This window comes from Silene latifolia, chromosome 4 (genome assembly GCF_048544455.1).
Source record: "Silene latifolia isolate original U9 population chromosome 4, ASM4854445v1, whole genome shotgun sequence".
Classification (NCBI taxonomy): Eukaryota; Viridiplantae; Streptophyta; class Magnoliopsida; order Caryophyllales; family Caryophyllaceae; genus Silene; species Silene latifolia.
In genome coordinates, this window is record NC_133529.1 from 14474741 (window position 1) to 14500556 (window position 25816).

A 25816-nucleotide genomic window follows, 5' to 3' on the forward strand; every position below is an offset into this window, starting at 1 on the left:
AGCCCCCCAAATCCAATCCTATGTACAACGGCTCGTTGAGCAATGTTAAGCTTACTAATAAGCTTGTGAAGCCTGTTGGGGCGACACTTAACGGAAGCTTGATAGGGGTAACTTGTGGTTGTTCTTCGTTTTCAGGTAGTTCTCCATCAGATACCATCTGAATCAGGAAAAAAAAAAGTACATAAGAAATGCACAATATCAGTCAACCTATAACAGTCTACACATTTACATTTACACTTACTCTATCCTCACATTTACACTTCCAGTATCTTCACATTTACACATCCAATTTAGTCAGATTTAAACTTTATTTGTTCACATTTACACTTCTCCTATCCTCACATTTACACTTCCAGTATCTTCACATTTACACTTCCAATTTAGTCAGATTTACACTTTAAGTGTTCACATTTACGCTTACTCTATCCTCACATTTACACTTCCAATTTAGTCAGATTTACCCTTTATTTGTTCACATTTACAATTCTCCTACCCTCACATTTACACTTCCATTATCTTCACATTTACACTTCCAATTTAGTTAGATTTACAGTTTATGTGTTCACATTTACACGTACTCTATCCTCACATTTACACTTCCAGTATCTTCACATTTACACTTCCAATTTAGTCAGATTTACCCTTTATTTGTTCACATTTACACTTACTCTACCCTCACATTTACACTTCCAGTATCTTCACATTTACACTTCCAATTTAGTCAGATTTACACTTTATTTGTTCACATTTACACTTCTCCTATATTCACATTTACACTTTCTATTTGTTCACATTTACACTTCTTTTTGGTTCACATTTACACTTGGGCTGTCCTCACATTCACAGTCCCAATTACATCACATTTACAATCCCCAAAAACAGGCTCGATTGAAACTCTAACAAATACATTCACACTACCCATCAGTTCAGATTTACACTATCAATTTAATTAGCAATTCAAAGACTATAATATTTACACTACCCACTTAGAATTAAATTCAAACATGGTATTTAAAGATTAATTTTAGTTAGATAATCAAGTAATTAATATAATTAAATTATTATTAACCAATAGAAAAATTACACGAGGATTAAAATTAAATGCTTTAAGTAGGCTTTTAACTATATTGTATAGATTTTCATTATTAGGAAAATTTAATATAGACATAAATATAGAGTAATGAGAAATAAAATATAAAAGGTCTACTTTTTTTTTGTACAAAATTCACATTGCATAAAAATTGTTTAGGGAGTTATCTTACCAACTAAAAAATGGTAGATATTATGTCTTCCTTTTTATTTATAAATCATATTTATAGATTTACATATGTATTCAATTTAATGAAATTGAGCAAGTTTATTGCAATAATATTTAAGGAGTTGCAAATATAAATAATTTAAAATTAGAGTGATGTAAATTTTTATTTTTCGTTTAACCAACTGTAGTTTTAAAAATTAAAATGTCAATGTTTAGTGTTAAGTATGTTATTATTTGCCCTTAATATTTACAAAATATTTATTATTTCATTAACGGCGTAAAATTAGAATTATGTGATATTTATTTGTTATTTAAAATATTCTATGAATAAACGTAGAAATTTAAAATTTAGTATGAATTTTGATTCTTAATTGTTTTTTTAATTTATCTAGAAATTAAAAAGACCAAAATTTAATGTTTGTTATGCTATTTATTTTTTATGTAAATATTTTTTAATTTGTGCATCGTTTTAAATGGATCACTAGTTTTGTTACCCGTGAGAATTCACGGGACTATTTATGGTTTTCCGCTTATATTTATTGTTTGATGTCATGTGTACAATGTATTTGATCTTGACATCTTGTGAAGAATTAAGATTTAGATGATAGCCTGGAACCTTGTTTTAGTTTTCGTTATATTTTTGTATGTGTTAAGCACGAACTTTCATACTACTTTATCCTTTTAACTAAAGAGAGTTGAGACACTGTTCTTATGATGGAGATAGGGAAGTTAATATATAGGCAATATTATTGGATATTCAAAAATTTAAAAAAGGGCATTAATTTTAGGATAAATTTTTGGAGGAAATGAACAGTAAAATTGAGATACAGCCATATAAGGAGTAATACTTTGAAAAATTGAGTTTTAAATCATTTAAATGTATTGTGATATTATTTGCTTTAGTGATAAATAATCATCATTAAGGCCCTTATTAAACTACCCTATTTAACATTTATTTCTTTTATTTAATAAGATGACCTATTATTTCTCTTTAATATTATTATATTGTATTTACGTTACCATAATTTATTTTTTATCTTCACCTTCATTAACAAAAATTTTTCTACCCCGTAATAAATTGTTGAAATTAATGTGAAGACTAATACAAAAAGTTTCTTATATAAATATTATAATAATCTTAATTTAAAATTCCTTACCAAAATATCATTATATCTATATTAAATTAATTGTGTACATTAAAATTTTCACGAGTTAAAAAATTCCAAGACTCTACAAATCACATCTAAGTTTCATATTTTCTAATTAAAATTGACATTTTAATTAAAGTTTTCGTAATTGAACGTGTTAGTGAATCGATTAAGATTTTTCATACTAATTTTTTTTAACTGCTTTATTATGATAAAATATTGATTAAAAATGATATATATTTTTTTTATTTGATAACTGTTAAACTTAATTATTCAAAAATTGTAATACTTAAAAATTACACATTTATTTATTTATTTAAAATTTTAACAAATAAGTAGAATTTTTTTTAGAAATATTAGTTGCTAACACACAAAAAAAAAAATTAAAACAAACTTTTTATTTTCCTCTCCTTTGTTATTAAACTACCCTATTTATTCAACCTTTATTTCTTTTATTTAATGGGATGAGCTTTTTGTTTTCCTTCAATATTATTATACTTTGTATTTATGTTACCATAATTTTTTTTATCTACCCCTTCATTCGCAAAATCTTTTTTCTTCCCTATAATAAATTGTTGAAATTAATGTGAAAATTAATTACAAAAATTTTCTTATATTAATATTATAATAATTGAGACAGTCCTATTGTGGAAAAAAAAAACATCTTATTTATCACCAACAAATGATTTCTGTTAACGCAAATATAGTTAGTTTTGTAATTAAGATGATGCTTATTTAATTTTAATTTTAATTTTAATTTTAACTATCTCAATTTGCAGATTATTGATTGTGAGGTGGCTATTAAAAAGTGGAGATTACATGTTTTGATCTAAATGTGAAAAACGAAAACATTTTTTTTACTCTTTTAGTTGGCTTACAAAGTATCACCATTCATCATCGGCGTGATTCTCTATTTTACATGTATATTTTTGATCAAAAAGTATAGATTTTGAGGAAAAGTTAAATTAATAGTATCCATTTAACTTTCTTAAAAAAACCTATCAGATATGTAACCGCGATCTTGGAGTGCTTTGTTTATAGACCTAACGACGCAGCCGTTTTTAGCTTAATTATTTATGACGTACATCATAAATATATAAAAATAACAAATTTGTAAAAAAATTTAAACAAACATTCATAGTTATAAAATTAGCTACATTAAATTATTGACTACAAAATATTCATGAATAATATTAACATGTATTAAAATATATGGAAATAAAATTCAAATTAAAACTTCTATCTATATTACTATGATCATGAAAAATAATGTAAAAGAAGTAAATATTTACAAATGTTTGGTTTATAGCTTATTCGCGATTAAAAAAATATTTTATATTTTAGTTAAAGATGGACGTCAACAAAAGCAAATAAATGGAACAAATATAACAAGTCCGCGATTTTCGCGGATACAAAACTAGTATAATATAAAAAGGCAAGCCTAAATATTAGCTTTCAACATTTACCTTTAAGACTATTAGAGCATGACACATCATCATTATTATTTAAAAAAATTGAAAAACTTATAACATTAAACATTAATTAAATCACAATAAATATTAGTATTTGTTTTTTATTTGTTAAGAAAAATTACACTTAAAATTAAAGCCAATATATCTCATATTAAACACAAATATAATTCTCACCATAATCTTTCAAAATAATACTAACAATTCAATCTACCTTAAATTATTGTTCACAAATAAAAATATAAAAAAAATCTATTTTGAATTTTTTTTAGGTTGAATTAATTACATAGCTAAACAAAATTGAAGACAATAACAATAATAACAATAATCGTGAGAAAACACTAATAAACGTAACAATATTCGTGGCAAAATATTAATAATCCACGGCAAACATTTAGTAAATTGTAGAAAATATATATTGATAATATATTGACAATATATTATGTTAGTATAAGTATAGATTGATAAAAAAAAATTCTTACGAGTCCTTTTTGTCAATAGGGCTCAGTGCGACCACAGATTCTGGACCAGACATAATGTCAAACTCCACAAGTGCTGTGAGTGGAAGATTATGGATGATGCCGCAGACATAGGGTAGAGACACGTGTCCCACTGTATTTGAGACATGGTCGTCTGCAGCGAACAGAGATGACATGTATACTTGCATGCCATCATAAACCTTGGTTCTATCTAGGTTCACACAGGGGTAATGGCCACAGGGGTAATGGTCGACATCCGACTTGAGCCTTAACAATCCGAGTTCCTCACATCTAGAAGAGGCTCCATCAGTCACTAAGGAGGCATCCCACCATAAAACATCATCATAAAACCTGACCTTAAACTTCAATTGATTTCTTGGGTCAAAATATGCTCGAACATTATGCCCACACGTCAATATGAGGATGACCAAACCATCATTGAAAACCACATTTCTCATCCCCTTAGTACTTTATCCAGAACCATGTTGTGTTTTGATGACAACACAAGATCTGTTCAATTTCGTAAAAACAGCCATCTAAATATAACCAACACGCTATTAGAATAAGGTCAAAATTTCAAATATAATTATCGAAACACTTGCTATATCTACTATCAATTGCAACAGACGAGACAAGCCTGATAAAATATAGAACCACCCTTTGCCTTTCCCATTTTCAACCTAGGTCTCTATACACAATGTCTTTAAGGAATACATCCATCTTAGTCTTAAGATAGATAACAAATTAATCTAAAGTATTCATACTCCTAAATTACAAGTACCAATGAAAATATTTACTCCAACTTTAATTGAAACAATAACATAAACATTTACAAGCTACCAATGAAAATACTTTATACTCGACCGAGTATCCGGTCTGGCGAGTAATATTTCAGCGGTCTGATGCGGGAGTGTTTAGGGATTATTTAATTGGCAAAGCAGTTTCTAAACATCATTTTCACAACCCTAATCACTTTTACGATATCCTAATCACTCCCAAATCTTCCACTGTGTGTGTAATCATCGTAGCTTTTGCATTCAATCGTTCATTCCACCGTCGGTAAGTCCTTATTCCCATGTCATTGATGATTTATTCTAAGGGTTTACTTTATGTATGAATTGGGGGAAAAGGGGATTGTGCAATGTGTAATTGTGTTATGTGATTATTGTATAGGAGAAGACGTCGTAGATGAGCCATTCTAGTTGCCTGATTCTCCATATTGCTGTTGTTGCTAAGGTAGGGTTTTCCTACTCAGTTACTGTTAATTGATTTAAGATTGTGTTTGTATTGTAATTGTTGTTATCTGCTGATCATCGGAGTATGGGTGTTGTGGTGACGGTGGTGATGTGGTTGTGTTGTGACGGTGGTGATGTTGTGACAGCTGTGATGTTGTGGTACTGTGATGTGTGTGTTGATTGTGGTGGAGTCACTTGCGGGAGTGGTTTCACACCCTAGTTCGCCCTCCGTGGAACCCGTCACGGGAGCGGATGTGCACATTAAGGGACAGGGTTGTCGCTCGTTGATGAGCGGGATTTAGGTGGGGATGGGTTGTGGTCCCCCACCGGCGGAGTGGATTACCTGTTGCGATGGGTAATCCGGCAGGGTTGCACACTTCGGTGTGTAGTCAGTTACTGTGGAGGATGATCAGCCGGTTACATTATTAGTTTGTCTTATCTTGATTGAACGGTACTGACCCCGTTGTTGTTTTGTAAAACCTGCGGTGATCCATTCGGGGATGATGAGCAGATTGTGACAGGTAATGCAGATGTTTAGCTATGGGACAGTCATGGGGAGTCATCACTCGAGTCTAGCTTCCGCCGTCAAGAGACTTAGCTTGCATTCTTTGTAGTTGTTAGACCTTTCATAGTTATACTTTGGTTTGGTTTCGGAAACCTGTAATCACTAACTCTTTATACTTTAACAAAGGTTGTTTGGAATTGGTAACTTTGATATACTAACCTCGGGAAACCGAGATGGTAACAGTCTTTCATGCTAGGGTAGTCCTTGGTAAGGTACCTTGGTATGAGGGGGTGTTACAAAGTGGTATCAGAGCCGAAGATTCTGGCACCTAAAACTAATGAACCCAATGAACTTAGGGAGTCTAAATAAAATGAACCCGGGAAGAGTTGTTTGGAGCTACCGCAAAGACTTGGGAGACGTTCCGAAGTCGCACTAAGGCCCTTACGATCTTTAACCGGTCACATGGGGGAGTCTTGGTCAATGTTGTATGTTTGAGTCATGTGTGTGTGATACTTGTAACTTGAGCCTTGTGAAGTGGTTGGATGAAATGGTGAAAGTGTTGGAACATGGTAGTATATGAAAGGTGAATTGTGAAATTGTATATGATAGATCTTGAGCTTGAAGTATGTTGAGCATGTTATATGTTTAATACGTGGCTTTTAAAAAGGGTAGTTGTGCACTTGTATATTTTGATAGAAAAGCATGTGTAGAATACGAATGTCGTGTTTAATTTTCATGTGGGTATGATAAAAGGGCATCTATGTACTGGTTTCTTAAAGTATTGAGTGGTTATTGCTGCCTTATGCATGTTCAAATTGTTTTGGTTTAGAAAATTTGATTTGTATGGAAACCGATTATGGAAGGGCTGTCTTAAAACTGTCATAAGTTAAGTTCTAGAAATGATATTGCTGTAATTCCAATTGGAGTTGATAGCTTGTCTTCTTAAGATTCTAACGATAGGTCACACGCCCGAAATGACCAAGTAATGAGTGAGATATGACTGTTTTACGAAAACTGGACGTTGCTGAGAACTGTGCTTACACTCGACCGATTATTCCCTACTCGGCCGAGTATCTTTCATACTCGACCGATTATTCCATATTCGGCCGAGTAATATCTCTATGATAATTCTGTTTAGCTTCCGGAGTCGTGAACTCGGCCGAGTAGTCTCATTACTCGACCGAGTATCCTATACTCGGCCTAGTATGCCATGTACTCGACGGAGTACCTCAGTGGGCGGCTGTTTTGAGTCGGTGGCTATGTTCTTACCTTTGTTTTGAGTCGGTGGCTATGTTCTTACATTTGTTTTGAGTTATGGGGTATGTTCACACGTATGTTTTGGGTCTTAAAGCGTTCATATGTGACGGTCTTGATACGTAAATTACCAAATGCTATGATAGGGAGAATGCCGGCTAATGAGGGACATGTGTTGGATAAGGAAGACATGTGTTAATGTGGTTGTGAGAGATAGTGGAAAAAGAAAAGCGAAGAATGTGAGCTAATTGAGGTAAAGAGCATGTTTTGTGAGATATGGTGAGTGATATAGTCGTGTGTTGAGTAATATAAAAGTAAGTATATATGAGCAAGGATGATGTAGGTGTAGAGACACGTGAGAATGAAAGATTGAGATGAGGGATATGAATAGTGACATAGTGGTATGTGTAAGGATTTATGGAGGGAGACGGTTAGGATTGTGTTGGTTAAGGATATATGTGAGAAAAGGTCGTTATAGAGGGATGAAAACAAATGGTGTATAGTGAGATCGAGTTATGCCGCGATGGGTAGATAGTGGTCGAGTTTGGGAATTTGTGTAACACCCCCATACTCCAAGTGCCTTACCAGGACCACTTAAGGCATGGAAGTGCTACCATCTCGATTATCCGAGGCAATGATAATCATCAGACAATAAAGAAACATATTTAAATAGTAAATAACGTTTAATGTGATTACATGTCTCAACCAAAACTGTTAAACTGAAATACAAAGTACTCAAACGGTCTACTGATAAAACTATCAAAGCTATTAGACATCGTCTGACACAGCGGAAGACTTCTAACTATAACGTGATGACTCATCCCAGCTATCCCATGCACATCAATCATACATGTTCAATACCTGCTCACCACCCCTGAATAGATCACCACAGTTTTTAAAACATTTAGACGAGGTCAGTACTAATTACACAAAAACAATGCCATCATGAAACAAGTACACAAACAGTTCAAACAGCTCAACACAACCCCAGTCTCCATCTCCAATCTCCACACAACTGACTACACACTAAAGTGTGTATCCCTGCCAGAGTACCCATCGCAACAGGTTACTCCTCGCCGCCAGTGGGGGACCGCAGCCGTTCCCACCTAAGCCCCGCTCATCTCCATCGAGCGATAAACCCATGTTCATTAATGTGCACATTCCTCCTGTGGCGGGTTCCACGGGAGGCGAATCAAGGGCGTTAAGCCACTCCCGCAAGTGACTCCACTCAGCCAGGGACGCACCCCGAAGGACACAGACAGATACAACAACAGTCAACGACAATAAACAACAACCGTCACAACACCAACAACTACCAACAACCAATTCTAGTACGATAATTAATCAATAACAATAACAATCACCACACAATCATGTAACTAATACTGAGTAGGGAAACCCTACCTGGAATGCACACAATCAGACGGTCTCAACAGCTATATCAAAATTCCTCTTCTACGAATCCTCCTCCTAACATATAATCACATAATTACTAACAATCACAATAATCATAAAAAAAAACCCCAATCCCCCCAAATTAGGGTTTAAACAATCTTAATTAAATACTATAAAATTGGTACGTAGATCTTACCCTCGACGCAAGGATCACAAGAATGTAAAGAACGATGGAATCCGACCTCTCAAGCTCCGGGATTTGTCAATAACACGGATGAATGCGAAGAACGTAACTTCAATCTCCCTTTTAATGTTATTAGGTTTGTAAAAGTGTATTATGAAAGTGACGGAAAGATTTATATATTAATCCGTGTTATTAACAAAACCCGTCGAATTATCACCCGCTAACCGAGCTACTCGATCGAGTAACTGACGTACTCGATCGAGTGCCACTTACTCGATCGAGTGCCTAGGCTACTCGATCGAGTACCCTACAGACAGAATACTGTTTTAAAAACCAAAACACCCTTTCTCGACAGAGTAAGGCCCACTCGATAGAGTACCCAGAGACTCATAAAACCGTAGTATTACAGTCTTCCCTCCTTAAAAAGAACTTCGTCCCCGAAGTTCAACCCCTTCTCAAAAACAAACATACTAACTCGATCAAGACACAACAACGCAACTAAGAACTCAAAACAAAACCCCAACCGACCAAACATGAACTCATAACACCAACTCCACCAACTATTCCTACCTCCACAACATGGCTCGCGATATCGTACCAACTCCATTATATCTCTCTTGACACTAACCCCATACACTACCAACTACCGTCCACAAACGCTGCTAGCTCCGTAATATATCCTCCACCAGCAAATCCAATATCAAGACACTCATAGACATCAAACGGAATGTTAATCCTAAGCATCACACTACTACAAGCACGGTCATGACCTTTAACAAAATCAACCACAACACAAATCGATCTTTTATTCTACATCAAGACTCAAACTTCCAAATCTACTACAACCTGTACAACCATTAAACTCTCTTTGTCGCATCCTACTCCTCTTAAGATAAATGTTATGTCCTCGTAACTCACTAATACTATATCCTAGCTATATCTTCTCATTATCCTCATCGCCACCGCATGTCAAAGATAACCACCTATACTCTAAACACTCGCCATGCATATATCTAAGGCTCTCTTACTTAAACAATTCTCATACTTCAATTCACTCGTCACACCACCTAACCTATACCTCAAAATCTTTAGCTTAACCAAAACTTCAATTGTTCCCTATTACTGCCAAAACGACATAATCCTCTATACCTGCACCTATCTCCATACTCATAACTCATGATTCACAATTATTACCTACACTCACACTAGATCCTCAAGTGCTTTTCTTTCATTACCGCAAAACTCATACATAACTTAACATGACACTAATTTCCAACACCCTATACTCACTGTCTCAACACAAGATTATGAACCACCAGCAGCTTTCAGATCAGTACAACACATGGTCCACAAATCGCTTACCATGACTATGTCTACCGATTCCTCATCTTAAAACAAGATCAAATTTACTATAACAACTTCTCACAACTCTGGCCCATCAACAGAATATCACCATGCCATGACAACCACGAAAACAAATACAACTCTCTTCCATACCATATTATACCCTCACTCCCAAGCTGAAACTAGCAAGAAACATCAACAAACAAAACAACAGTCTATATGTCTAACCGAAACTCACAAGAAACAACAGCAACAAAACAACAATTTGTGCATAACTAGTATGTACTTTCGAAACTCAAATCGTAATCACCCCGTATACTCCACCACAACCGGTGATGGCATCGCAACACCGCCACCAACAGCCGCACCGCAGCGCGAAAATACCTGCATCACAACACGAAGTACCGTACCCGGATCACCACCCGAGTCACAACAACCACATCGAGAAATATCACAACCACATACAATTCCGATAAGCACTGACTCAGTACAACTTCCCGGACAAGAAAATTTACTCAAATTCACTTTACTAAATCACAACGCAAGATATTATATGAATAAACGGATAAGCACCTCATGAACATCATCCCTACCATTTCACGGAATACACATGTATTATAAATACACATACAATTATAACTAACCATGCCAAATCAATCAAATTATTACCTTTTTGAATATCATTCAATTAGATTAGCGTACTCAACATGCATTACAGAACATTCAAATAACAACTTTATAATAATCACACCATACCACTTTTTGTGAGGTCCGAACCTCACACAAACATTTATATATATATCACAGACCCGTAATCACATCCAACCAGTCAATCCTGATCACGTAAGTTACCACCTGATAAAAGTTACCTCTCACCCGAGCTTAACTCGTATACACCTCATAACATATTCTCCCATTCACATATTCATCACCCCCTGCTAAATGTAATCATACCATTAATACTCAACTACTAACAACCGCCTCATATAACCACATCTTATACTCTGTCACAACCATACATATCAATCTGGTCTCTACAAAATCAACCTCTTTAGAATTGCTACCTTTCTAATATGCATACCATCACCCTTAACCACTAGTCACAAACCATAACTCTACCACTGTCCGGACATCAAACCTCTTACACTCATCTATAAACATCACGATTTCTTTCCTATCCTTGGTTAACATCCCAAATAACGAACATCAAATCCATCAACAAAATTACTTCAACATTCTTCCCAATACTATTCTTAATTGTATCATCATCTAACTCTCCACCAAAATCTCATATCATGCAGATATTCTACCAACTTCTTACTTTCCTTAATTTCTTAAAACTCAAGACTAATCATGTTGTCCTGAAACTCCTATATAACCATTAACTAACATCCTCATGATTGATATCACACTTCTCGACAACTCCTTACCTCTATATCACATAACTCCGGTCAACATTTTCCTAGTTTTATTCCCCTCATTCTTTTCTTTTACCCTCGACAAATCAATTAACCATAAAACTCCTTATTACTTCTACCTAACTCTTTAGTGCTCCGGTTACCTTCTCATTGCTCCAAAACTCACATCTCATTATTTCATATCGATATCATCTCACTCTTTCTTACCATAGTTATTCTCTTATTATGCTATCACTCACCCTTGCCACTAATCCATCCATAGAATCAACGTTTACTTGTTCAAACAATTGCATCTCCCTTTTTTTTTCCATCTCTAGAAATCAAAATTCATTTTATATCGTTAATTGCCCAAGGAAATCACACATTAGTTTCACCTTTTGATAAACCAAACTCTCAAACTCACTCGCTATCTGCAAACCCACATCGCTGCATAACTCAATCTAAGCTCTTTATACACCATTTATTTCCATTTACCTAAATCGACCTTTCCCTTACATATATTCTTAACCAACCGAGTGATAACTACCTCCCTTCATAATCCTTAAACATCCAAAGTTACCACCATATGCATCTCTCATTTCAATCTTCCATTCTCACTTTCCATAAACTTACATCACCCTTTGCCCACATTTACTTACTTTTACAGTACTCAACACACAATCATATCACTCATCACGTCTTACAAAACATGCTTTATGCCTCAATTAAGCCTTGTCAATCTTCCTTTTCTTTTTCCTCTATCTATCCCAACCACATACAACGCATGTCCTCCTCACCGAACTCTTACTCACTACAGGTGCCACTCCATTCATCACAAGATTAGGTAACTTACGCATCAGGACCAACACCTACGTAAAACAATGCATAAATAAGCAAAATAACACTTTTGAATTAAACATGATATGCAACGAAGTCAAAATATAAGCATATGACCCAATACAGGGGTCACTAGATCGAGTACAGGCCACTCGATCGAGTAAATGACTTACTCGATCGAGTAGGTGAAAGTCAGAGACACGTATAAAAAATTACCAGGGCTACTCGATCGAGTACCAATAGGTGCACTCGATCGAGTAGGGGCCACTCGATCGAGTACCCTACGCATTTCTCAGCACTGTCAAGTTTTCGTAAAACGGTCATAACTCACTCATTTCTTGGTCGTTTTAGGCGTGTGACCTATCGTTAGAATCGTAACAGGACAAGCTATCATCTCCAATTGGAATCACATTAAAATCATTTATGCATCTCAAGTTATAACAGTTTTAAGACAACTTATCTATAATCGATAAATACAACTACTTGATTTTTACTTCCAAATAACTTATACGACAACAAGGTAGACAAAGACAACTCAATACTCATCAAATTATTATCCCTAACCACATGTTACTATCTTCAAAAGCCAAACAATAACATCCATTATGCACATACATCATTCAACTTACCAAGCATGTATTACCTACATGTTTTTATTCTATAACTTTACGTAAACAAAATCACAAATATATAACATCGAGTCTCCTATTCACATGTTACTAGCATAACAACATTATAAAATCTCTTGCATCATACAACATGCTTTATCAGAAATCATATTATCATACAACGATTATTCATCTTTTTCCACCAATTATTCATGATCTTACTCAAACTTTCAGCTATATAAACTCGTACAACACTACCAACAACATATATATTTATATACATAACTCTATGTATAACTCAAACCAAACAAACTTTCTTTCCATATCTCTATAATGCCATATCGTAAAACAACTATTATGCTTTCAATCAATAATGTATAAAATTACTTCATTATCACCTTTCTCTACACATTCCCCATTCTCCACATACATACATCCACCGATTCATACCACACTTTGCTACAAAGATACACAATTCACAAGATAAACACATAGCGATCCCGACTCATATCTAAATAGTAAATTGACTCCCTATGTTCATTAGATTCATTAGTTACAGGTTTCAGGATCATCGCTCTGATACCACTTTGTAACACCCCTATACTCCAAGTGCCTTACCAGGACCACTTAAGGCATGGAAGTGCTACCATCTCGGTTACCCGAGGCAATGATAATCATCAGACAATAAAGAAACATATTTAAATAGTAAATAACATTTAATGTGATTACATGTCTCAACCAAAACTGTTAAACTGAAATACAAAGTACTCAAACGGTCTACTGATAAAACTATCAAAGCTACTAGACATCGTCTGACACAGCGGAAGATTTCTAACTATAACGTGATGACTCATCCCAGCTATCTCATGCGCATCAATCATACCTGTTCAATAACTGCTCACCACCCCCGAATGGATCACCACAGTTTTTAAAACATTTAAACGGGGTCAGTACTAATTACACAAAAACAATGCCACCATGAAACAAGTACACAAACAGTTCACAGCTCAATACAACCCCAGTCTCCATCTCCAATCTCCACACAACTGACTACACACTAAAGTGTGTAGCCCTGCCACAGAGTACCCATCGCAACAGGTTACTCCTCGCCGCCAGTGGGGGACCGCAGCCGTTCCCACCTAAGCCCCGCTCATCTCCATCGAGCAATAAACCCATGTTCATTAATGTGCACATCCCTCCTGTGGCGGGTTCCACAGGAGGCGAATCAAGGGCGTTAAGCCACTCCCGCAAGTGACTCCACTCAGCCAGGGACGCACCCCGAAGGACACAGACAGATACAACAACAGTCAACGACAATAAACAACAACCGTCACAACACCAACAACTACCAACAACCAATTCTAGTACAATAATTAATCAATAACAATAACAATCACCACACAATCATGTAACTAATACTGAGTAGGGAAACCCTACCTGGAATGCACACAATCAGACGGTCTCAACAGCTGTATCAAAATTCCTCTTCTACGAATCCTCCTCCTAACATATAATCACATAATTACTAACAATCACAATAATCATCAAAAACCCCCAATTCCCCCAAATTAGGGTTTAAACAATCTTAATTAAATACTATAAAATTGGTACGTAGATCTTACCCTCGATGCAAGGATCACAAGAATGTAAAGAACGATGGAATCCGACCTCTCAAGCTCCGGGATTTGTCAATAACACGGATGAATGCGAAGAACGTAACTTGAATCTCCCTTTTAATGTTATTAGGTTTGTAAAAGTGTATTATGAAAGTGACGGAAAGATTTATATATTAATCCGTGTTATTAACAAAACCCGTCGAATTATCACCCGCTAACCGAGCTACTCGATCGAGTAACTGACGTACTCGATCGAGTGCCACTTACTCGATCGAGTGCCTGGGCTACTCGATCGAGTACCCTACAGACAGAATACTGTTTTAAAAACCAAAACACCCTTACTCGACAGAGTAAGGCCTACTCGATAGAGTACCCAGAGACTCATAAAACCGTAGTATTACAATTTGGAATATCAAGAGGTGAGCCTAGTATGTAATTCCTTGGGAAATTAACGGTATGAGGTAAATTTTTGGTTTCCTAGAGATACGAAAGGGAGATACGACTAATGGAAGAGTAACCATTAATGTGTAGACTTGATGGTGACAAGGGTGAGTGAGAAGCAAGATGAGAGAGGATTAATGATAAGAAAGAATGATAAGATATTGATATGAATTAATGGAATTAGAGTTATGGAGCTACGAGAAAATAAACAAATTACTAAAGAGTTAGGTAGAAAGAGGAAGGAGATGAATTATTAATTGGTATTATTGCGTGAAAAGGGGGAAAGAGGGATGGAAGTAAGTAGGAAATTACGGAAATTTACGATAGCCTCATTGGAGGGTGTGAGTTAATGGTTATATAGGAGAACAGGACGACGTGTTAGCCGTGAGTTTCGAGGTATTAAGGGAATAAGAAGCTGATAGAGTGTTTGCGCGATCTGAGATTTTGGTGGAGAGTTAGGTGACGATACGATAAAGGATAGAATTGAGAATAATGTTGAGGAAAATTTTGTTGATGGATCGGATACTCGTTATATGGGATGACAACCAAAAGAAAAAATAAACTGTTGTATAAAGAAGTGATAGTGAGAGAGCGGTCACATGAAGGATGGTGGTGTCGTATTGTTGTCACTAGATGATGTTACATTAAGAAAGTTAGTTGTCCTAATGGGGTTGATTCTGTGGAGATTGATTAGTATGTATGGTTATGAGGGAGTACAAGAGGTGGATATATGAGGTGTTCGCTGGAAGTTGGGTACTGATGTTATGGCTACGTTTGCCGGGGGTGATAATTGTGTGTATGAGAGAATATGTTATGAAGGGCACCTGAGTTAAGTCCGGATGAGAGGTATTCATTATCAAGTGGTAACTTACGTGATCAGGATTGGTTAGTTAGATTCGATTATGGGTCCATGAGGTGTGTAAAACTTTGTGTGAGGTCCTGGCCTCACGAGTAATGATGTGGCGTGATAGTTACGAGTTGTTATATGGGTGTTCCACGTCATATGTTATACTTATATGTGTATGTATAATATATGTAAGTAATGGTGTGAGGTTCCGGCCTCAAGAGTCATGGTATGGATAATATTCATAAGGTTGGTATTTGTGATCCCGTATAATATGATGCGTCGTGATCTGGTAGAGCAGTTTTAAGAAAGTCTTGTGGTCAAGGAAGTTGTGTTGAGTCAGTGTTATGAGATTGTAAAAAGTTGTGATGGCTATCGATGTGGTTGTTGTGCACTGTGCACGGTAATTCGTGTTGTGATACGAGTATTTTCGTGTTGTCATAGATCGTTGTTTGCTTACTGCTATTTCTTGTCAGTCTCGGTCAGGGCATATAGACCGTTGTGTTGTTTCCCGATGTTTCTTACCAGTGTCGGTATGGGTATGGTCCTAGTGGTTTTTATAGAGTATGGTATGAAAGAGAGTTGGGTATGTTTCTGTTGTTGTCATGGTAAAGTAATATTCTGTTAATGGGACACAGTTGTGAGAGGTTGTTGGAGTACTTTTGATCTTGTGTTAGATGAGGCATTGGTGGACATAGCTGTGGAAAGAAATTGTGGAACATGTGTGGTATTGAACTTGAAACTACAGGTGGTTTAGCACCTTTCCTTGGGACAGGGAGTACATAGTTTTAGGACTTAATATCATGTCAAGTCAAGGGTGAGTTTTGTGGTAATAGAAGAGATGAACTTGAGAAGCTAATGTGAGTATGTGTAACACTTGAGGATTGTGAGATAAGATTATGGAGATGAGTGTATATGTATATAGAAGTATGTCGTTGTGTGATAATGTAGAAGAGATGGAGTAGTGGTTATACTGAGGATTCTTTGATATATGTTATGGGAGTACAGATTAATTGGAGGCACGAGAACTGTTAGAGAAAGAGAGTCCTGGATATAGGAATGGTTGTAGGTGTTGAGGTTATAGTGGGTTATCGTTGTCATGCGGTAGTAATGAGGATTATGGGAGGCATAGGAAAGGACCTAATATTAGTGAGTTACGAGGACGTAACATTTATCTTAAGAAGAGTAGGATGCGACAAGAGAGTTTGATGGTCATACAGGTTGCGATTGGAAGTTTGAGTGTTGGTGTAGAATAAGGATGGATTTGTGTGATGGTCGATTTTATTACAGGTAATGGCAGTGCTCGTGGTAGAATGATGTTTAGGTTTGGGAGTAAACTTCGAGGACGAAGTTCGTTTTAAGGGTATTAGAATGTAACATTCCGTTTTGATGGTTGATCTTGTTTGGTAGATTGTCTTGGTATTGAGGTGCTAGTGAGTGTTATAGTAGTGAGACAGAGTTGGCAACACTTATGTTATGGTTATTTGATGGTATTATGGAGTTAGTATCGAGAGGCTATATTGTAGTTGAGACGATATCGTGAGTCGTGTTGTGGAAGTAAGCTTGGTTGGTGGAGTTAGTGTTAGGTATCCATGTTTTATAGGTTGGGTTGGAACTTCGGAGACGAAGTTCTTTTTAAGGGGGGAAGACTGTAATACTACGGATTTTATAGGCTGGTACTCGACCGAGTATGGCCTACTCGGTCGAGTAGCGTGTGTCGTGTAGTCTGTTTGGCTACTGCCGAGGAACACTCGGCCGAGTATAATGAATACTCGACCGAGTAGAGAATACTCGGCCGAGTATACTTTATACTCGACCGAGTATCCGGTCTGACGAGTAATATTTCAGTGGTTTGACGCGGGAGTGTTTAGGGATTATTTAATTGGCAAAGCAGTTTCTAAACATCATTTTCACAACCCTAATCACTTTTACGATATCCTAATCACTCCCAAATCTTCCACTGTGTGTGTAATCATCGTAGCTTTTGCATTAAATCGTTCATTCCACCGTCGGTAAGTCCTTATTCCCATGTCATTGATGATTTATTCTAAGGGTTTACTTTATGTATGAATTGGGGGAAAAGGGGATTGTGCAATGTGTAATTGTGTTATGTGATTATTGTATAGGAGAAGACGTCGTAGAGGTGCCATTCTAGTTGCCAGATTCTCCATATTGTTGTTGTTGCTAAGGTAGGGTTTCCCTACTCAGTTACTGTTAATTGATTTAAGATTGTGTTTTTATTGTAATTGTTGTTATCTGCTGATCATCGGAGTATGGGTGTTGTGGTGACGGTGGTGATGTGGTTGTGTTGTGACGGTGGTGATGTTGTGACATTTTTGTGATCTTTGTGGTCTTTGTGATGTGTGTGTTGATTGTGGTGGAGTCACTTGCGGGAGTGGCTTCACACCCTAGTTCGCCCTCCGTGGAACCCGTCACGGGAGGGGATGTGCACATTAAGGGACAGGGTTGTCGCTCGTTGATGAGCGGGATTTAGGTGGGGATGGGTTGCGGTCCCCCACCGGCGGAGTGGATTACCTGTTGCGATGGGTAATCCGGCAGGGCTGCACACTTTGGTATGTAGTCAATTACTGTGGAGGATGATCAGCCGGTTACATTATTTGTTTGTCCTATCTTGATTGAACGGTACTGACCCCGTTGTTGTTTTGTAAAATCTGCGGTGATCCATTCGGGGATGGTGAGCAGATTGTGACAGGTAATGCAGATGTTTAGCTATGGGACAGTCATGGGGAGTCATCACTCGAATCTAGCTTCCGCCGTCAAGAGACTTAGCTTGCATTCTTTGTAGTTGTTAGACCTTTCACAGTTATACTTTGGTTTGGTTTTGGAAACATGTAATCACTAACTCTTTATACTTTAACAAAGGTTGTTTGGAATTGGTAACTTTGATATACTAACCTCGGGAAACCGAGATGGTAACAGTCTTTCATGCTAGGGTAGTCCTTGGTAAGGTACCTTGGTATGAGGGGGTGTTACATCTATAATTGGACGGGGACTCCAGTGTTTATAGTAGCAAAAAAATTGGCAAGGGTGCGAAGTGAGGTGAAGAAATGGGCGCTTGATAAGAGGCTTGAATGGCGAAAAAAATGGGATGAATTTGATATGAATTTGGAGCATGGTATAAATATTGCTATTACAGAAGGTAATGATGATCTTTATTCTAAAACTAATGAAGAGGTTATAGAATATTCGAAAGAGGTGGCTATCTTCTGGTGTTAAAGAGCAAAAATGAAATGGATGGTAGATGGTGACACATGTACAAAATACTTTTTTAACTAGGTGAAAGGTCGAGCAGGGAGAAATTTTATTCTAGGTGTAAAGGATCATAATGGAGAATGGGTGTATGATCTGGCTAAAGTTGGCAAAATGTTTCACATGTCTTTTGTGGAACTTTACAATCCAGTAAATGGTAACCAGGGAATGAATCAGGATCATATCCTGAGTGAAATCATGGAAGGGTATCCTCTTTGCATTGGGAATGATGATGCGGATAGCCTAAGTCGACCGTTTACAGCTAAAGAGGTTCGGAAAGCGGTTTTTCAAATAGGTGCCCTTAATTAGTCACCAGGTCCTGATAGAATACCGGCTATTTTCTATCACAAATACTGGCCCTTTGTCAAGTCTGATGTCACAAAAGTGGTGCTCTCAGTCCTGAATTCGGGAATGGTTTTAAAAGAAATGAATCGGACCTTCATTGCCCTTATCCCTAAGGGTATGTTTGGATTGAATGATTTGGAGGGAAAAGAAAGGGAGGGAGAGTAGCGATTTTAAATTCCCTTCTTTGGATAGCAAATAAAGGTGGAGGGAAATGGAGGGGGAGTGATTTTGAAGGATCCAATTTCCCTCCTTCAAACCTAATCAGAATCTCTCCACAATAGGCAAGATTTGGAGGGAAATTGTATCCAAACACCCACATCTCATTCCCTCTCCCCTTCCCTCCCCTCCATTTCCCTTCCCTCTTTCCCCCTCCCCTTCCTTTCCCTCCTATTTTAGTATCCAGACACACCCTAAATGTCATAATCCGGAACTGGTGGGTGACTTCCGGCCAATTAGCCTCTGCAATGTTTTTATGAGAATTGTGTCGAAGTGTCTTACAAACCGACTTGCTAAAGTGATGGGTAAATTGGTGGGAGACTTCCAAAAAGCTTTCATCCCCGGGAGACATATTTCGGACAATATTTTACTGGCACATGAAGCTATTCACAAAATCAATACGCACAAAAAAGGAAAAACTGGTAGGTTCACTTTTAAAGCTGATATGAGCCAGGCTTATGATCGGGTGAGGTGGGATTTTCTTCGGGAAATCTTAACCAGAGTTGGTTTTCTTGGAAGGATGGTGACTCTTATTATGAATTGTGTAACTACGGTCTCTTACCAGGTTCTTTTTAATGGTGCGCCCATGGATCTTTTTACGCCCAAGTGTGGCCTTCGACAAGGGGACCCACTATCCCATTTCTTGTTCGGCCTTTGTATGGAGGTCCTTTCTTTCAATCTGGAACGCTATAAGTTGAACGGTCGACTCAAAGGCATAAGTCTTTCTCAAGGGGAGGGTCGTTTGACGCATCTGTTCTTTGCTGATGATGCGATTTTCTTTCTTCAAGATCAAAAAAGTGTGTCTCGGACTCTTCGAAGTCTACTGGACAAGTATTGCAAAGTGTCTAGACAGATTATCAATGAAGAAAAATCGGGTATTCATTTCAGTCCAAGTACAAAACTCAGACAGGCTCGTCGGTGTATGAAAAATCTCAAAGTAAAAGGTAATAAAGGCCTTGGTAATTATCTTGGACTTCCTATTGAATTTCAAGGATAAAAAAGGCAACTTTTCAAAGGTCTAATTGATAACGTCATGAAACGGATTGCTTCTTGGAATGGAATCTTTCTTTCTCCAACAGGAAGACTGGCCCTCATTTCTCCCGTCTTATCAAACCTCTCCAATTTCTTTCTATCGGTATTTAAAATACCGGAAAGTGTGACACATAAGATTAACTCTCTTTTGTCACATTTTTGGTGGGCGGGTAGTAAAGTGGGGAAAACTATTCACTGGTGTAGTCAGAAATTACTTAGTCTTTCGAAGCGTGATGGAAGCCTTGGGATAAGAAACATTGAGTGCCTAAACCAAGATATGCTTGTTAAGCATGCTTGGAGACTCATGACAAGGGATGCATCATTTTTCTGTCGTGTGTTTAGAAAGAAGCTCCTTAACAATGATGGGTCGCCTGAGGGAAGGTTGAAACGGAAGAAGGGAACTTATTTATCCTGGGGGCAAAAAGTGTTTTATATGGTTTAGAGTTTGTTGCTGAATACGTTGGATGGAAACCAGGGTATGATTCAAAATTAAATGTTTGGATGAATAAATGGGTTGATGGAGATGTGCCTGAGCCTAGGGATGACCTTCTCTCTTTGATGTCGGTTGATTTGAGGAATCTAAAAGTGGGGGAGTTAATTATCCATCGCGGGGGGGGGGGGGGGATGTTGGAGAGAAGAGAAGGTTCGGGATCTTTTCTCTGAGGAAACTGTTAACAAGATTTTAGCCACACCGATATGTCAATCGCATAATACGGATGATATTTATTGGAAGCATAGTGCTACAGGTGAGTATACAGTCAAAAGTGCGTATGGGCTTTTGTTTAAAAGTTATATGGATCGCAGGGGATCTCAAAAGGACAAAACGAGGCTGGATGATAATAGTAGGAACTTCTGTAGGAAGAGGCTATGGAGATTACCATGGCCTATGACATGAAAAGTTCTGCTTTGGAGGATCGTTACTGATTCTTTATCTGTGGGAAGCAACCTTGTGAAGCGCAAAATTGAGATTGACCCCTTTTATAAACTTTGTTGGAAGGATGAAATGAGGATTGAAACGATGGAACATCTTTTTCGGGGCTGTGAGGTGGCTAGGACTCACTAGGAGGATATGGGCTTGTACTGAGTTAGGAATAAGGGCTGAGAGGCTGAGAGGCTGAGCCTCGGAAAATGGATCATCAATTGGGTTAATTATGTGTATAAACTTGAAGACGCAAATATGAGATTTGTGCGATTTATGGCGACAATTTGGTGCCTGTGGACTGTACGAAACAAAACGGTTTTTAAGGGAGAACTCCTCCACCCTATTTTGATTTTGAAGGTTTGGTTACAATTAGTGGGGACTGAAAACCAAGTGATCACTAATAAAAAGAAATCAGAGGAGAATTTTAGCACGGCAAATCTAGAGATGGAGAATGAACGCATGCAGGGGCTCCGGGAAAGTAAACTTGTCCATGTGATTAAAAGCTTGGGTAACTGTGACTGTGTACGGATCATGGTTGATGCAAGATGGAAATCTAGGGATAAAGCAGGGATAGAGTGGGTAGTGTTCTCAGCTATGGGAGACATCCTTTTTGAAACAACAGTACAACAAAAAACAAATCACTACTCCATAATTAATAACATTTCGTATAAGTCGTTTTGTAATAATATAATTAATCTAAATTTTATAAATATGAAAATTCATATATTTTCCGCTAAATGTTTTACGTAATTTTAATTGGCATTGTCTATAAAGATATTCACAGAGAGTTTTAGCTTATAATACTACATACTCCCTCCTATTCACCATTTTCTTTCCCTTTCCTTTTTGCACAAGAAATAAGAAATTGAATTTGGATCACACAAAACACACTACCCCACATGTTATTAAATTTGGACCACACAAATCAACCCAAAAAAGAAAATAGGAAAGAAAACCTGAATAATCCGTTTAAGGAAATAGGGAAGAAAATGATGAATATGAGGGAGTACAAAAATACGAATAAATATATATTCATCCACTTTAACTTAATATCTCTTATCGATAGTGTGTAAATATTTAAATTCGCTTCAACTTTATCATCTTTATTTATTAAGCTCTCTAACATCCCGATCTAAAAAAAACCGTGCATTTACACTAGTTAATTAATAATGGTAAAAGAGATAAAAATAAATTGTTTAGGTCCATCGTGCAAATCATCTAAATTAATACATCTAAGGCCCTGTTCTTTTGGACTTCAAGTCACTTAATTTAAGTTAACTTCAGATCCTATAAGTTAAGTTCGATTCGATTCGAGATCCTATAAGTTGATTCGAGATCATATAAGTTCGATTCGATTCGAGATCCTATAATTTCGATTCGATTCGAGATCCTATAAGTTCGATTCGAGATCCTATAAGTTCGATTCGAGTTCGATTCAGATCCTATAAGTTCGATTCGAGATCTTATACTCACTTAATTTAAGTTCGATTCGAGATCCTATAAGTTCGATTCGATTCGATTCGAGATCCTATAAGTTTAGTTCGGATCTTATAAGTTCGATTAAGTTCGAGATCCTATAAGTTCGATTAAGTTCGATCCTATAAGTTCGATTCAGATCCTATAAGTTCGATTCGATTCGATTCGAGATCTTATAAGTTCAGTTCAGTTCAGATCCTATAAGTTTCAGTCCAAAAGAACAGGGCCTAACAACAGTAAAGAGCTGCGAAGATTGACATACTTTCTTAACACTCGCTCCCAACAATGCTACAACATCTCTTCCACCCTTACTCCTGATAATTCTCATCGGATTTTGAAGTGCCTGATTTAAATGTGTATATATTGTCGATTATAACCGCCAAAAAGCATATTAGTAGAAGTAAATGTGTGTATAAATTGTACTCCCTCATATTCACAATAAACTTCCCTAATTCCTTTTCTGTAGTAATTCCTTAGTTTTGAATTAGTGCTCTGCCTGTTCTAAATGTAAAACTACGGAATTAAAATTGCCCACTTTAATTTTTACTAGCAATGCAATTACACAAATTCTTATTTCAGACCGCAAGATCCGTCTGAAATAATAAGACGGACCGTTTCCTCTCACAAAATATCCATTTAAAAAGTGAGTGGAAAAGCACATGGGGTGTCTCACCACCCATGTGATCTCCACTTGTGAAAGGTCTTATTGTTTCAGACGGATCTTGCGATCTGAAGCAAGACAGACTGAATTAATTAAACAAAATTACTAAAGATCGCCCCTATATTACTCATCTCGCCCCTAATATTCATTTCACTTTACAATTTTGCCCTTTACTCTAACACATTCTCAAAACTATTTTTTATCGATAATTCAACATATGAATGACGGTGACCCATTTTACGATAATTAATAATCAAGCACGATTAAATTCGAAACAAAATTGACGATTAGAAACGTAAAAACTTCAAACGATCATAACTTTGTGCTCGGGTATCCGATTTTGACGAATTTTTTTTTCAAATCACTTAACTCGACGAGACGAACGCAATGGTAAAAAAAAAAAAAAAAAAAAAAATTGGAAAGCGGGCCCATTCGTGTGAAAAACACGAATTGGCCTAGGCCGGTTCATGTGGTTTACATGAACCAGCCTTGGCCAGTTCATGTAAATCACACGAATGGGCCTAGGCCAGTTCATGTGGATGACACGAATTGGCCCAGGCTGGTTCGTGTAAACCACAAGAATTGGCCTAGGTCAATTCGTGTTTTTTACACGAATGGACCATTTCTCAATTTTTTTTTTTTTTTTTTTTTTTTGCATTGCGTTCGTCTCGTCGAGTTAGGTGATTTGAAAAAAAAATTCGTCACAATCGGACACCTGAGCACAAAGTTATGATCGTTTGAAGTTTTTTGGCTTTATTCGTCAAATTTTGTCCAATTTAAATCCCTATTTCGTATTATTTTGAGACGGTTTTGTTTTTGTTAATTTATGAAGCGGTTTTTTTGAAATTTTAAATTTAAAATCGAAAATGAGTAAAAAGGAAGGTAAATGGGGTTTTAATTACACAAGGGCAAAAAGGTAATATTTAGGGGCGATATGAGTAAAACTAGGGGCGATCTTTAGCAAACCCGAATGCAATTGTAGGGGGAAACGTAATATTAATTTGTTTATTACCCTTTTTCATTATAAGGGGCAAAAATCAGCTTCTTGGTTGTCGCCAATTGCTGAGCAATATAATCTACCCGCTTTTCGAACGAGAATTCCGGAATAAATAAAGATAAAACATAGGGGCACAAGAATCCGTATTGATCAGATGTAATCTTCTTCTCAGGGATCACTCTCAATTTCAATATCCTACATTATTACGGTATTAATTCCGGTATTTAAAACTCTATCTAGTAGGCAGAATATTAGAATATGAAATTATTTATTAAGAAACTTACTTCATCCAAACAAATAGGTGTTGGACATCAATCTGGTCTAGGCCAGCCCAAATGGCTAGCATATCCCATGACATAAGTGCTTCGCGCTCAACCCCTACAATATCCTCCTCGAGCGGAATAATTATCAATTGCCCGTTGGCTATGCGACGACAAGCCTCCTCATGCAGTTTCCTCATCGTCACCGTTCTTACTTTCTGCATGTAATCCTTCCCAGAATATTTTGTGGAGTTTAAACTCCTAACTTCTTTCAGATCGGGGAAATAATGATTCTTTGATTTTGTGCTACTACCACCAGCCTACACATGTAGATAATTAAAATAATAAAAAATCCAAAGGTAACACATCTTAGTTGGAGTAATAAAAATAAAAGCGTACTTAACTAAATACATCATAAACCTGCTCTTTTAATGATGAGGTAGTAGTAGCAGGTATGATAGGGGACTTAGACTTATCAGTCTTTTTTGTCCCCTACACAAAATTACCATGCTTTTTAGAAATACAGACAAAATATAAATAAAGAGAGCGAGGTTTTTAAAAAAATGGAGAAGTTAATTAAATACCTCATCAAGTTGTTGTCTGGACGAGGTAGTTGGCATGTC